This window comes from Lissotriton helveticus, chromosome 12 (assembly GCF_964261635.1).
Source record: "Lissotriton helveticus chromosome 12, aLisHel1.1, whole genome shotgun sequence".
Taxonomy (NCBI): domain Eukaryota; kingdom Metazoa; phylum Chordata; class Amphibia; order Caudata; family Salamandridae; genus Lissotriton; species Lissotriton helveticus.
Genome location: NC_136073.1, coordinates 724,281,065 through 724,296,368, shown reverse-complemented (window position 1 = coordinate 724,296,368; position 15,304 = coordinate 724,281,065). Strand labels below are relative to the sequence as shown.

The following is a 15,304-nucleotide window of genomic DNA, read 5'->3' as shown; positions in this document are numbered from 1 at the left end:
TGTCTGTTTTGTAAGTAAGCAGCAAGTGCTGCTAGATGTAGACGTATGGATGAGTATGCTAAATTACATCTGTGCAAATGTAGCAAATAGCAAATGAAGTTCTGGATGGATGCATCCAGTGAATAGATATGATTGTTAGTGCAGTAATTGGCAAATCTTTTCCATTTTGCTGCATAGTAAGCTCTGGTTGTAGGTCGCCTGGCTTCTTTAATGATGTTTATACAGTCTGGCGGAAGGTTAAGGTAACTAGGACTTCAGGAGCCAGATTGCTAGATTCAGCTGAGTTGGATCGGGGTCCCTTATTTCTCCATGGTTCTGTGTTAGTAGTGATGGAGAGAGGCGTAGGTTTTGGTGTGGGACTAGTGAGAGTTCCAACAGTGTGGTGAACCACGGTTGACGTGACCATGTGAGAGCTACTAGGATCAACTTTAGAGTCTGTTGTTGGAGCTTGCGTACCACTAGTGTAATCAGTGTGAGTGATGGAAAAGCGTATGCAAATCTGCCTGACCAGTTCATCCATATCACATTGCCCTTGGAGAGCGGGTGTGGAAACCTGGCGGTGAAGGTTGGGCATTTTGCGTTTTCGTGTGTGGCAAACAGATCTATGTCTGAAGAAAGTCCAATTGGTCGCACACTGCTTGTCCTACCAGCATGTTGCCCCAAAGCATTGGAACACTCCCTTGCCTTCAGCGGGAGCTTTTAGACCTCTTTTGTTTTTAATTATTGCATTTACTTTTGTCAGCGCCTATCTGCGCTTTCATCCTCACGCTGCCTACCTTGCCTTGGGGCTCTGCCCTTCACTTCGCCGCCTGCGCAGCCGAGCTGGTCGCTGCTGAGGCCGCTTAGTCCATCGCCTGCCGCCTCCAGCGGACGCTCCCCCCGGCCACGCCCACTCCTTGACCACGCCCCCTTGGGCCGGTATTTAGGGGCTGATTGAGAGCTCTTCCCTCATTGGAACACTCCCTTGCCTTCAGCGGGAGCTTTTAGACCTCTTTTGTTTTTAATTATTGCATTTACTTTTGTCAGCGCCTATCTGCGCTTTCATCCTCACGCTGCCTACCTTGCCTTGGGGCTCTGCCCTTCACTTCGCCGCCTGCGCAGCCGAGCTGGTCGCTGCTGAGGCCGCTTAGTCCATTGCCTGCCGCCTCCAGCGGACGCTCCCCCCGGCCACGCCCACTCCTTGACCACGCCCCCTTGGGCCGGTATTTAGGGGCTGATTGAGAGCTCTTCCCTCATTGGAACACTCCCTTGCCTTCAGCGGGAGCTTTTAGACCTCTTTTGTTTTTAATTATTGCATTTACTTTTGTCAGCGCCTATCTGCGCTTTCATCCTCACGCTGCCTACCTTGCCTTGGGGCTCTGCCCTTCACTTCGCCGCCTGCGCAGCCGAGCTGGTCGCTGCTGAGGCCGCTTAGTCCATCGCCTGCCGCCTCCAGCGGACGCTCCCCCCGGCCACGCCCACTCCTTGACCACGCCCCCTTGGGCCGGTATTTAGGGGCTGATTGAGAGCTCTTCCCTCATTGGAACACTCCCTTGCCTTCAGCGGGAGCTTTTAGACCTCTTTTGTTTTTAATTATTGCATTTACTTTTGTCAGCGCCTATCTGCGCTTTCATCCTCACGCTGCCTACCTTGCCTTGGGGCTCTGCCCTTCACTTCGCCGCCTGCGCAGCCGAGCTGGTCGCTGCTGAGGCCGCTTAGTCTATCGCCTGCCGCCTCCAGCGGACGCTCCCCCCGGCCACGCCCACTCCTTGACCACGCCCCCTTGGGCCGGTATTTAGGGGCTGATTGAGAGCTCTTCCCTCATTGGAACACTCCCTTGCCTTCAGCGGGAGCTTTTAGACCTCTTTTGTTTTTAATTATTGCATTTACTTTTGTCAGCGCCTATCTGCGCTTTCATCCTCACGCTGCCTACCTTGCCTTGGGGCTCTGCCCTTCACTTCGCCGCCTGCGCAGCCGAGCTGGTCGCTGCTGAGGCCGCTTAGTCCATCGCCTGCCGCCTCCAGCGGACGCTCCCCCCGGCCACGCCCACTCCTTGACCACGCCCCCTTGCCGCATTATTTACCATGTGCTTTTACCGTTCGCGCAGCGGACGGGCGCAGCGGGCGCGCCTAAGGCAAGCCCGTCTGCGCCCGTCCGCGACCGACCGGGACCAGGGGCCATAGACCCTGCTCCTCGCTTGGCGTACTCTTCGGCCCAACTCTTATCCTTGTCTGCCTCAACCCCTCTTTCACCTTCTGTAGTTCTCCACTTATCCTCGCTTGGTATTAATGCCCCTCCCCCTCCCGGTGCTGCCTTACCTCTCCCTTCTTCTCCTTCCTTCTCTCTCCCCCTTACCCTTTGTGTGTCTCCCGGCTCCCTTTACGCCTCTGCTATTCTCTTGAACACACGTTCGGCTGTAAAAAACCAAACTGCTCTCTTTAATCTACTGGACACTGACCCCCCGGATTTCCTTTTTCTCACCGAAACCTGGTTTTCCTCCCACTCTCTTCCTGATCTTCTTGCTATTCTCCCGGCAACCCATTACGCCCTCCGTGCTGACCGCCCAGATGGTAGATCTGGCGGTGGTGTGGCGATGATAGTTCACCGATCCTTGCAGTTCCAGCTCCTTTCGCATCCTGGCATTACCAATGTTGACTTTCTGGTGGCCCGCTCTCTCAACCTTCTGGTTCCCCTCACGGTGATTCTTCTGTACCGTCCCCCTCAGTATATGTCTTCTTTTGTGTCCTCTCTGCAGGATCTCTTGGCCACCCTGGCTGTAGATAATTCCTCTCTAATTCTACTCGGGGATTTTAATTTTTGGCCGGGCGATCCGCAGGAGGACCCCCTCTCGAAAGACTTTTCCGCTACTCTCCGCTGCCTCAACTTCTCATCTCACGTCTTGACCCCCACTCATACCCACGGTCACACTCTTGACCAGATCTGGTCTCTCCGTTGCCAACCCCTGGTGTCTTCTATTTCTCCTTGTGGCTGGTCGGATCATTTTCTGATCTCCTTCTCCATCCCCCTGGGTCAGCCCGAGAAAGCTCCCTTGCCCAAGAACATCTGGGCTCGGTGCTGGAAGAATGTTGATCTTAACGACCTTTCCTCCTCTCTTTCTTTATCGGCTCCCGGCCTGACTGATCTCCCTGTGGATCACCAGGCGGATGCTATTCGCACTTGGCTTTCCTCGGCTTGTGATCAGGCCGCCCCTCTCAAAAAGATTAGATTGGCCCGTCATCACGACGCCCACAGGTGGTTCTCCAACGACCTCAGATCCCTGAAGCTCGAGCTCAGACGGTCGGAACGTCGCTGGCGTCGTACCTATTGTCCCACTCTCCGCTTGAAGTATAGGGCTCTTCTTAATAACTATAAATCGGCCATTCTAGCGGCCAAATCCAAATACTTCTCGGACCGCGTTGCCCTTTCGGCTAACAAAACTCGTGAGATCTTTTCTCTGGTCCGTAGCCTTGCCACCTCTGACCGCGCTGGACTTTCCCCTACTCCTTCGCAATCTCTTTGCCTTTCGTTGAACACCTTTTTTATTAATAAAATAACCACCATTAAGGCCAACATTCCGATTGTGCCTCACCTTGACCTCCCGGTCCACCCCCCTTCCTCTTCCTCTGTTTTTGATCACTTCGTACCCATCTCACCCGAGCTTTTCCTTGACCTCCTTGTCAAAGTCAAGTCCGGCTCCCCGGTGGATTGCGCACCTGCTCGCATCCTCAGAACTCTATTCACCAGCTGTCCCACCCCTCCCCTTTCCTTCCTTAACTCCTGCCTGGCTCTGGGTTCTGTCCCTTCCTTCTTTAAGTCTGCCATTGTGTGTCCCATTCTGAAGAAAGCTGGCCTGGACCCCTCTCTTCCATCTAATTTTAGGCCAATCTCCCTCCTTCCCTATCTTGGGAAGATTCTTGAGAGCCACGTAACATCCTGTCTCTCATCCTACATCGAGGAGAATAACATTTTGGCCTCCCACCAGGCTGGCTTTCGACCGGGCCACTCCACTGAGGGTGTGGTCCTCGCGGTCCTCGACGAACTGAAGGGCAGGGCCGATGGTATTCTCCCTCAGGCCTTGGTCCTTTTGGACTTGTCCGCTGCGTTTGACACGGTCGACCATGCTATTCTTCTTGACCGTGTCAGCGCAGCGGGCATCCAGGGCGTTGCCATCTCCTGGATCGCCTCCTTTCTGCAGGGACGCTCACAGGCAGTCCACCTCTCCACCTTCTCTGCCCCCCCCTTCCGGTCACGTGTGGGGTACCCCAGGGCTCCTCTCTCTCTCCCCTTCTCTTCAACCTCTATATCCGCCCTCTCATTTCTTCGCTTCTAGAGCTGGGGGTCTCGGTGTATAACTACGCCGACGACCTCCAGCTCGTCTTCGATCTGTCTTCCCCCACTCACTCTCTTCCCAAGCTCAGGTCGACTCTTGTCTTTATTTCTCAGTGGATGAGCCTCAATCATTTGAAGCTCAACCCTGACAAGACAGAGCTCGTCCTCACTGGTGGCCCCTCAAATCCCTGGTCTTCTTCTCATTGGCCCCTTTCTTTTGGTCCTCCTCCTTCCCCGGTTTCCTCTGTTCGGACTTTGGGCATCAAGGTCAGCAATGATCTTTCGATGCATGCGCACATCAGTTCTGTTGTATCCTCTTGTTTTCTTTCCCTCCGTCTCATTCGCAAGATCTCCCGGTTTTTTTCTGTTGATGCACTTAAAGTTATTATCACTGCCCTCATTACATCCCGCCTGGATTATGGTAATGGCCTGTTTGTAGGCATCCCTGCCTACGAGACTCGTCGTCTCCAGGCCATCCAGAACCAGGCGGTCCGTCTTGTTCTTCGTCTTCCTAAGTTCTCCCATATCTCTCCCGCCCTTAAGACCCTTCACTGGCTCCCTGTTCAGTACAGGTCCCAGTTCAAACTTGCTTGCCTGGCCTTTCGGGCGCAAGCCCGCTCCGCTCCTTTTTTCATCAACTCCCTCATCTCCTCTCATGCCCCTCCTCGCTCCCTCCGTTCCTCCTCCCTCTTTCTCCTTCACGTTCCCCGCTTCCGTAAGTCTCGCACAGGGGGCACCCGCTTCTCTGTGCGCGCTCCGCAGATCTGGAACTCCCTTCCCCTCTCCATCCGTTCCATCCCCATCTTTTCCCACTTTCGGAAAGCCCTCAAAACTTTTCTTTTCCTTCAGGCTTTCCTGGACTAATTCTTCCCCGTATCTGTTAGGCAGATGCTGATGTGTTCCCCAGCGCCAGGAAGCCGCTTGGCCACAGAGCGCTTTATAAATCCCTTTTTCATTTCATTTCATTTCATTTCATTTCATTTCATTGTGGTCCATGAAGTAAGCATCAGCAGGTGCGCCTCTGCCAGAGACTTGAGCAAAAATCACTGTCGCGTTGGCCATCCCTGGACACGTGTTTCGAGGTTGTTACCTCTCGTCAGCAGGGAATAGGCATATATGTAGGGGTGCTGCGTAGACTGCCAAAAAATATTCTCAGGTCCGGTACCACTCGTGGCACGCAGGTGCGTAACCCGGGCTCGTCAGCCCCACCAGCTCAAGGGAGCTTGAATATAAAAGAAAGTCCAATTGTTCGCACACTGCTTGTCCTACCAGCGTGTTGCCCCAAAGCATTGTGGTCCATGAAGTAAGCATCAGCGGGTGCACCTCTGCCAGATCTATGTCTGGTTGGCCCCACATTTGGAAAAATGGTAGAAGAACTTGTGGATGTAGTTCCCATTCATGAATTTGTTGTGTCTGTCGACTTAAAAGATCTGCAATCTGATTGTGAACTCCTGGAAGATGTTGTGCAAGGAAGTATATGTTTTGTGGAATGGCCCACCTCCAAATGTTCTGTGCGAGCTGGGAAAGCTGCAGAGAATGTGTGCCTCCTTGTTTTTGTATGTAATACATGACTGTCATGTTATCCGTCCGGATGAGGACAGCCTTGTTTTGTACATGGAGTAGGACGATTTTAGTGCTAGGAATATTGCTAATAGTTCCAGATGATTGATATGGAGCACTTTCTGTTGAGTGGTCCATTTGCCTTGAGTGGTGTGATTGAGGAGATGAGCTTCCCATCCTGTGAGTGATACGTCTTTTGTTAGAACTATCTGTGGAACTGGCTCGATGAACGGCCGCCCCTTGGAATCGTTTGTTGTGTTACACCATTGCAGAGAGCGGTGTGTGCGGCTGTCTACCAACACCAGATCTGTAAGTTGTCCTTGAGCCTGATTCCACTGATGTGCTAGACATTCCTGTAAGGGACGCATTTGAAGTCTTGCATATGGTACAATAAAGATGCAAGTTGCCATCATGCCTATTAGTTGCATGAACACTCGGGCTGGGAGAGAGTGTTGCATCTGAAATTTGGCAATGAGGGTCTGTATACTAGCTATCCTGGCTGGATTGGGATATGCTAGAGCTGTATAGGTGTTTATGGTGGCCCTAGATATTGTTGTATCTGAGCGGGCTGGAGGTGCGACTTGGTGTAGTTAATTGTGAATCCCAAGTCGTGGAGTGTTTGTAGGGTTTGATGAGTGTGTTAAGCACACTGGTCAGATGGTCTTGCTTTTATTAGCCAGTCGTCCAGATATTGGTAGACAGGAATGTGTTGTCTTCAGAGGTGTGCTGCTACCACTGCCAGGCATTTGGTAAACACTCTGGGTAAGGTGGTTACCCTGAATGGAAGGATTTTGATTTGATAGTGTTGTCCGTCCACCAGAAACCTTAGATACATCCTGTGCGAAGGATGTATGTGAATGTGGAAGTATGCGTCCTTGAGATCTAGTGTGGCAAGGAACTCTCTCTGTTGGAGCAGTGGAAGTACTTGTTGGAGAGTGATCATGTGAAAGGGATCCGAGTGTATGTACAGATTCAGGGGGCTGAGAACGAGTATTGGTCTTAGAGTCCCATCCTTTTTGGGGATTAGGAAATACAGGGAGTAGACTCCTGTTCCCTGAAGAAGCATGGGGACTGGCTCTATAGCTTGCTTTTGAAGCAGCGAGAGAACTTTTTGTTTTAACAGTGTAAGATGTTCTGTGGACATGGGACGCTGTTTGGATGGTATGTTGGGGGGGGGGTAGCTGTAAGTTCTAGGCAGTAACCATACTGGATAATCTGTTTTACCCACTTGTCTGTTGTGATGGCATTCCAGACAGGTAGGAACTGTGATAATCTTCCCCCGACCAAAGTGGAATGGCTTGGGGGGAGTGGAGGGAAGTCACTGTTTAGAGGCAGGGGAGGTACGAGTGTTATTGTGACCTCGTCCTCTTCCTTTGTTATTATTTCCTCTATAACCTCCTCTAAAATATCATCGTTTGGGTGGTAGTTTTAAATAAGCATGAAGTGTCTGTACTGATGTTTTTTGAGGCTCCTCTATAAAAGGAGCGACGAAAGGAACCATGTGTTTGTGGAGACTGTAAGGCTCCCATGTGTCCTTTTTCATTTTCTTAAGAGTTGTGTCCACAGCCGGTACAAAAAGGTGTTCTTGATTGATCGGCGGATTTAAAATTGTTGTCTGGACCTCTTGCCTAAAGCCTGAAATGCGTGGCCATGCATGTCGTCTGAGCAGTACACTAGTGTTAATGGATCTTGAAGCATTGTCTGCCGCGTTAAGTGCACATTTAATTGAGGCATTTGTTATCAATTTCCCCTCTTGAATGAGGTCATTTGCTTGGGCTTTTTATTGGTCTGGCAAATGCTGTAAAAGGGTCCCTAATTGGTCGTAGTGAGCCCAGTCATATCTAGCCAGTAATGCCTGAGTATTAGCTATGCACCAGTGATTGGCCGCCTGCGCAGCTACTCTTTTGCCTGATGCTTCTAGCAGTTTGGATTCTTTATCTGGGGGTGGTGCATCCCCTGATGTCTGTGAATTAGCACGCTTTCTAGCATTGGACACTACTAGTGAATCTAGAGGCAGTTGTCCTTTGATATAGACCGGTTCTTCTGGGGCAGGTCTATATTTTTGATCAATTCTAGGATTTAGAATCCTGGATCTTACCGAATCTTTAAATACTTCAGGGGCATGATTAATGCCTCCTTTGATAATTGGTAACATTTGTACTGATCTTTGGGACTGTTAAAATGTGTCTACAAGGAAATTCCCCTACGGTGTGTCTGAGTGCATAGTCACACCATGAAAAAACGCAGCCCTATGTATGAGTTGGCCAAAATCAATATTGTCGTTAGGGGGAGATGGTTTTGTTGGGTATGTTTGCGGGCTTGGGATGTTTATTGGGTCTATAGGTTCATCGAAGTCCCAGCCATCCTGTGATATAGGCTGTGGATCTGTGAACGGGTCCATGGGGTCGCCGCGTCCCCTAAATCATCATCATCATCATCATCATCATCATCATCGTCATCATTATTTTGTGGTGGTGTATGTGGTGGAGAAGGTACAGGCTGTGGTGTAGCTGGTTTAGGGAGAGGAAGTGGATTAGAAGGCTGTACAGGAGAAGAAGGAAGCATGGGTGAAGTGGCACAGTCCTTCTTCTTTACAGGAGTACGTGAGTTCTTGCTGTTGCTTTGACATGTCCTGTTTTGGGATCAATGAGGATTTTCTTCTGTTTGGGATCGATAAGACCTGGATGAAACAGTTCCTATTCCTCACTAACCGCTTTCGGCGCCGTTTTTTTCCGATCGTGGTTTAGTTTTGTGGTCTTTGTCCTTAGGAGACGTGGTCGAATCCTTCTGCATCGTTTTCGGTTCCCAAGACTTGGGTTTCGGAGCCGGATGGTGATGTTTAGGCTTGAAAGTGTTCGAAGCCGTTTTATCGCTAGGCCCGGATGTTGTTCGGGGCCGTTTTGTCTTTAGGCGTGGACGGAATAGAAACCGATTTCGGAGCAGAGTGTCCTTTTGGCTTTGTATCAAAGGCACCTATGGGACGATGACATGCGGTTTGCTCGGCACTGAGCTACTGGAGGGCTTATATTTTTTCTTTGGAGCCAGGCTCAAAGGCGGGGCTTCTGAAGCATGTTTTCAGTCGCGACTGGGGCCAGCAGGCGAAGTCTTGACCAGTGCCTTTTGCTGTGATGGTGGGGTTGGGGTTGGGGCAGGGGCAGTAGTACTCACTCGTTGACCAGGAGTGATGGGGTCATCTGAGTCCTCTGCCTCCGATACGATTTCGAGTTCTTCGAAAACTTCTTCTGGGACATCTGGTCCTTCATTGAAGATGTCCACTGGTCCGGAACTGATCTCTGCGCCATGATGTGTCGTTGAGCCCGGAAATCACGGATAGTTTTCTTTGATCGAAAAGAGGCACAGACTTGGCAGCTGGGTTTGTCGTGTTCCGGAGAGAGACACAAGTTACAGACCTTATGATGGTCGCTGTGTGGAAATTTTGCTCCACACTGGGGGCCTTTCCATAAGCCGTAAGCCCAGCGTAGTCGATAGGCCCCGCGACCCGGGTCGACGACCGGAATCGAATGGATGAAGTTTGAAGAGTTATAGAAGTTTTGCGCATCGAAAAAGTTACAAAAACTAAGTTTTCGAATCAGAGTGCAAAAAGTACATCCGAACCCAATGGCGGAAAAAAAACAATCTAAGGATGGAGTAGAAGCCCATGCGCACTATCGTCCAAGGGAGGGGTCACCTATCTCATGACTACAAAGACTTCTTCCAAGACAACAACAAGGTGCAACCATCCGAGCCCAACACCAGATGGCGATCTAATGCAAAGTGTACTATCTGCAGCTCATATGCCTCGAACATATATTTAAGGTAAACAATCGAAATTAGTAGGGTCTACCTTACAAATGATAGTGAGTCCATAATACTGCTTCTCAGATATCAGTTGTAGGTTGAAACAAATTATTTTTTTGTTAAATTAATATTTATCTCACAATATCATATTATACATTTGAAAAGGCAGCTTACCGGTGTTTTGTCAGGGATTTAGTTTATCAATGCACAATGCCAACGCAAATTCGACTCTATGAGGTGTACACTCACATATAGTGTTATTCTGTACTGCCATACATACTTATGTGTCATTCTGACTGCCCATCTTTACATGAAGTATAGTTTTCTAAGGGGACCGCTCCTCTTATAACTTAGAGCGAAGTTGACTGTCTTTCTCTCAAGCCTTCCATTTGAACATCTACCAAATTATTTCATACCCTTCTGGGAGGCACTACTGCCATTTGAGGCCCGGAACTAGATGATGCAAAACACATTAGCCCTGCGCCTTACATCTCAATGTGTGCTTCTCCACAAGGGCATGATGCGCTGCATTGAGAAAGTCAAGGTTAGATATCACAGGCTGTGTTCTCCCAGTGTATGTGCAGTTTGAAGAAGGTGTGTTGCTGTGACATTCAAGATAGGAAAAAGATCGCTATCTCTCCTTTACCTGTGCAAGCCCTCAAGCTCACCACTTGATGCGTCAACATGCCAATCCAAGCCATTATAACCACGTTGATGTGTGTTTGATTCTTGTCACAACATTCTCAACAGAACAAGGAGTACTTCTTTGACCTGAACCCTCTAGTTCCAACCAGTTTGGTACAGGTCGGTCTGCAACATGGAAGGAAGCATCACCTTATCAAAGACTGTTGTCAGGGGCTAGCCCCTGAAACACATGAACAAAAGAAGTATGCTGAATGACGACACACACTATGTGGTGAGCCCTGTACTAAACAGTTTTGTCACAAAAAACCTAATTCCAATAAAGGGCCGGATTATGATCTTGGCAGACAGGGTCACTCCATCTCAAACATGACGGCTACCCTGTCCACCAGATTACAATTTCATTATATCCTAAGGAACTTGTAATACAGCAGACGGATATCTGTCACATTTGAGACGGAGTATCCCATCTGCCAAGATCGAACGGAGGCCCAAAGTTTCCAAGTATCTTTGTGATGGATCATCAGGAGATGATCTATGTCATATTGTGTTAATTTTGTGGATTAAAGTAATTTTTAGAAAAATTATTTTCAGTGGCGGCCAGGGCGGATCTGGAGTGACGAGGCGGGGGCCAGAGGGTAAAGGGGTGTAAACAAAGAAAAATACACTTACCTCCTCACCGCTCGTCTCCCACATCGTCTCTCCTCCATCGGTTGACATGGAAGCAGCCAGTCTCCCCTGAGCTAATCACAATGCAGCGTTCTGATTCGCTCCTCTAAGCCAATCACAATGCTGCAATGCAGCGTTGGGATTGATCTGAGCGCCGTAATTCGCTGCTCAGACGGGGACTAGGGCCCTGGGCATGTTCTCCACACAGGCTGTAATGCAGCCTGTGTGGAGAACATGCTAAGTGAGTATAATTGTTTGGTCGGCCCGAGACGGCCGGCCAAAGCATCATGCGCACTTCATTGTGCCAACCGCTCCTCTCCTGCCCTGCTCTGAGAGCAGACCAGCTGTAGTGCTAGAGGCACTCTCATGTATTGAAACCACTTGATGACCTTCACCCGCCATTGTTTAAATTGACCTTTGGTGTTTTACTTTATCCTAGCTTGAATGTATGCTGCCTGTGCCTTATTTTCATTTGTGTCTCTTTGTAGTTTTAGAGTGTGAGCTTTCACAGAGTAGAACAGCCTTGCCAGGAACAGAATGTGTGGGATGTGCATTTGAAAGCATGAGAGAGAGAGAGAGAGGTGTGGAATGTACTTCTTGGTCTCGAAGTGCAGTGTTTTAAGCAGTGGTACTAAAATGTGCATTATGTTGTACATTGGGAGATGGAATGTGTGATGTTATAAGCAGTGGTGCTCAAATGTCCATTATGTTGTATATTGGGAAGTATCATGAAGTTCTTACTATTGGCTTTGACATGCCCTCATGCCACCTTGGATTCTGACTCTGTCAGCTAGCTTGATCTTTTGCGCACACAGGCAGGCCCCTAGTTTCTCAAGTTGTTTAGGCTATTCACGTTCAAGGTTGTTTTGTTTTCTGCTCTGGTGGAGACTTTCGTAAGCTTCGTTAAGATAAAGGCTGGAACATGTGAGTGCAGAAGGATTGTGAGAACTCCTTTGGAATGCTTGCATGGAAAGTGGACAACTCCAGTAAGTTTCCTTGGAGCAGAGGAAGGCTTCTTGGAACCTTCTAGTGTGTTTTGAGATTATAATGGGGGAGTTTGTTGACTTAGAGCAGGGGTCTCCAACCAGTAGCTCGGGAGCTACTGGTAGCTCACCAGCACCCTCAAAGTAGCTCTCAGAGGTGAAGCCATACCAAGCCGATCACAGAGATTCTGTGTATATTAAAGAAGGCAGCACTGCTCGTTTTATTATCTGTAAGAGTTACAGATAGCCAAACCAATGGCAGGGCCTCTTGATAACACTCAAACCTAAACTCTGTTGGCCAATCAGTCAATCAAATAGGGATTTATAGAGCGCACTACTCACCCGTGAGGGTCTCTAGGTGCTAGGGGTAAGGATTTAGGCAGCTTTGGTCATTCAAAAAGCCAGTTCTTGAGGTTCTTCCTGAATGCTTGCAGGTGGGGGCTTCATCTGATGCTGAGGGCGAGTTTGTTCCAGGTCTTGGCGGCGATGTATGAGAAGGATCTGCCTCCTGTTCTGGCTCTGTGGATGTCGGGGATTTCAGCCAAGGATTGATCAGCGGAGTGGAGGTTTCTCTTGGGGGCGTAGAAGGAGATTATTTTGTTGAGGTATTGGGGTCCGGTGTTGTGGAGGGCTTTGTAGGTGTGTGTGAACAGCTTGAAGGTCACTTTTTTCGATGGGGAGCCAATGGAGATCTCGTAGGTGCTGGGTGATGTGGTCTTGTCATGGGATGCTGAGAACAAGTCTGGCTGCGGCGTTCTGTACGGTCTGGAGCTTGTGGAGTAGAGATTTGTTGATTCCGGCTTAGTGGACATTCCCGTAGTCCAGCCTGCTGTTGATGAGTGCGTTGATGACGGTCTTCCTCTATACGGGGGGGATGTATTTGAAGGTCTTGAGAAGTATGCAGAGGGTGCTGAAGCATGTGGAGGCTACGGCGTTGGCCTATGGGTCTGCCACATGAACCATCTTTATCCACTTTAAATTTACCTAAAAGGAGATTGGCCATGCTATATGCCATGCTCTATCAGCTAAACCATGTGTGACTTCAAAGAATAGTGGCAGCTGTAACCAGGGTTGACCCACCAAAGTGTGTGACTGCAAGAACTATAGTGAAAATGTGTTAGTTGATAGCATGTTCAAACAAAGAGCTGAGGAGAAGAGAGTATGCATCTAGGGCAGAGAAAATTAAAGCACCACATTCATTGTTGTGTGGGTGTGTGACATTGTGTCCTTCCCTATTAAACAGTGTTGATTCCTTAAAGCTACTCCTAGTGTCAAGGACTGCTAAATATGTATACTGGCCCCCATCATAAGAGTATCATCTCTGACGTAATTGTGCTTTCTTATGGTATAATTTTTATCCTTGACTATTTTGGGCATACAAGTCTAGTAATTACATACTTGCTGCCATCATTGACATATTAAGAGCATGACTGTCCTGCTTTTAGCCATTCCTGACAGAGTGGCAACTGCTTCTCCCATAATAATGGCCATAACTGATATATGTTGGGCATTCAGCTGTGGTACAGTGTTAGCCCTGGTTTAATGGTGGGCATTATTAGCATAACAGAGGCATTCTTAGTGTTATGCAAAGCAAGCATGGCCTATGATTCCAATACTGGGGTATTTGAAGCAGAATTTGTCCATGAGAGGCAATTCTACATGGCGGTACTCAATGAGAACGAAAAGCTGATGTTTAGGGACTGTGTATTTTCTAACAATGAAAATGTATTTGATTTTTAAAGGAAAAAATTATGCTTTTCAGAAAAGGTTTTTCTTCCGGAAAATTGAGTTTGATTGCTCAAAGTGGGAAGTGGTTTTGATAGAAACATATGTGTATTTTCAAAAAACAATATGCTAATGAAGACAAAATATTGCAATTCTAAAACACATCTAAAGTTGTTAGCTGAATGATAATTCAATTTGTGTTGGTGAGACTTACTGCTCTGATAATACCCTTTGTGGCACACAGCAAGTGATAATTTGAATGTTACTTCATTACAAGCATTTAATATTGATAAACGTTTTCCTAGCATTCTGCTTCACCTCGAATGTTTGGGTGGTTACTACTGATAATCGTGCTTAGGGTGACCATAGTGTAATTTCAATACATATCATCAGCATTTTACAGAGATAAAATATGCTGGTAGCTCGGCAGGACTTTCCTTGAGCAGAATTAGCTCTCACTACAGAAAAGGTTGGAGACCCCTGACTTAGAGACTGGGATTTGGGCCTGAATGACAGACACGCCTACAGTGCAGCAGCTCCCGGTTTGCGGAGTCTCGACTCCGGCTGGGAATCCCCCAGTCTGGAGTGGGCCATGAGAAAGTTTGCAGCCAGTGATGTTTCTTGTTTTTAATTATTGCCATTGTGATGTGTGAGCGTCTGTGTGCACATTCAAGTCTCCATTGGCTATAATCGTCATTGTGATGTGTGAGTGTCTGTGTGCACATTCAAGTCTCCAGTGGTTATAATCATCGGAGGTGCTTTCTTTGAGTATTGACTTTGTGATGTGTGAGTGAGTCTGTGTACACATCCAAGTCTTCAGTGGTTGTAATCATCTGTTGTATCTAGTGTACATATCTTTCTGATTTCTTGGAGTGGACATCCATTATAGTATTATCTGCTTGAATTTTGCATTTCATGTATTTTATTACTTGCATTTAACAGTTGCATTTGCTTACTTATAAATGTGATATTATTGCTTACACATATATACGTATATATCTCTATATACATTTGAATGTTGCTCATTTGATATCTTGGAAAGCCTGTTTGTTAGAGAGTGTTGCACAAATAAAACTCCATGCCTTGTTCTGAAAACAGTCTTTGGTCTGTTTCATTTTATAAAAGTGAAATTCCTTTCCAGGTGGTGTTTTGTTTTTATTGCTTTATCGTATTTGAGCCTCCGTGTGGGAGGGTGCTATTTTCTATCATTTGGGACGGGCGAAGCAAGACGGCAGCATACTGTGAGGCAATAGTAAAAAAATGTCCCTTTCTTGAGCTGAGGAAACATGTCCAAGATACCTCCACTCTTGCCTTTGGTGTGCGCAAACTGCCACTTTTGTGGCGACTGGAGATTACCTCTACGCTAGTTACTTTTCAAAGTCAAGCCAATGACCGTAGAAAGAGAGAAATTATAGTTGAACATTGGTAAAAGGAGCAGTCATACTAACCAGTCCTACAAACAAGAGTATCATGACAAAATCTGCATTAGAACCTTCACCCATATAAATAGATTAGAAGCACAAGCAGATATCTGAAAATCGTTTAGGTTGAAAAGTACTCTGGAACAGAGAATCCGACACAGTTTTGAGGGCTAATTTGCTCTGCGGTTTTGATATAGT

The 15,304-nt window shown here is 47.9% G+C and overlaps 1 protein-coding gene across 3 annotated transcripts in view; it reads right to left on the bottom strand.

The window, feature by feature from the left end:
- Positions 1-15,304, bottom strand: part of LOC144798802 (uncharacterized) — a 136,022-nt gene that overhangs the window by 95,015 nt on the left and 25,703 nt on the right. The gene's annotated exons all lie outside the window — the stretch shown is intronic.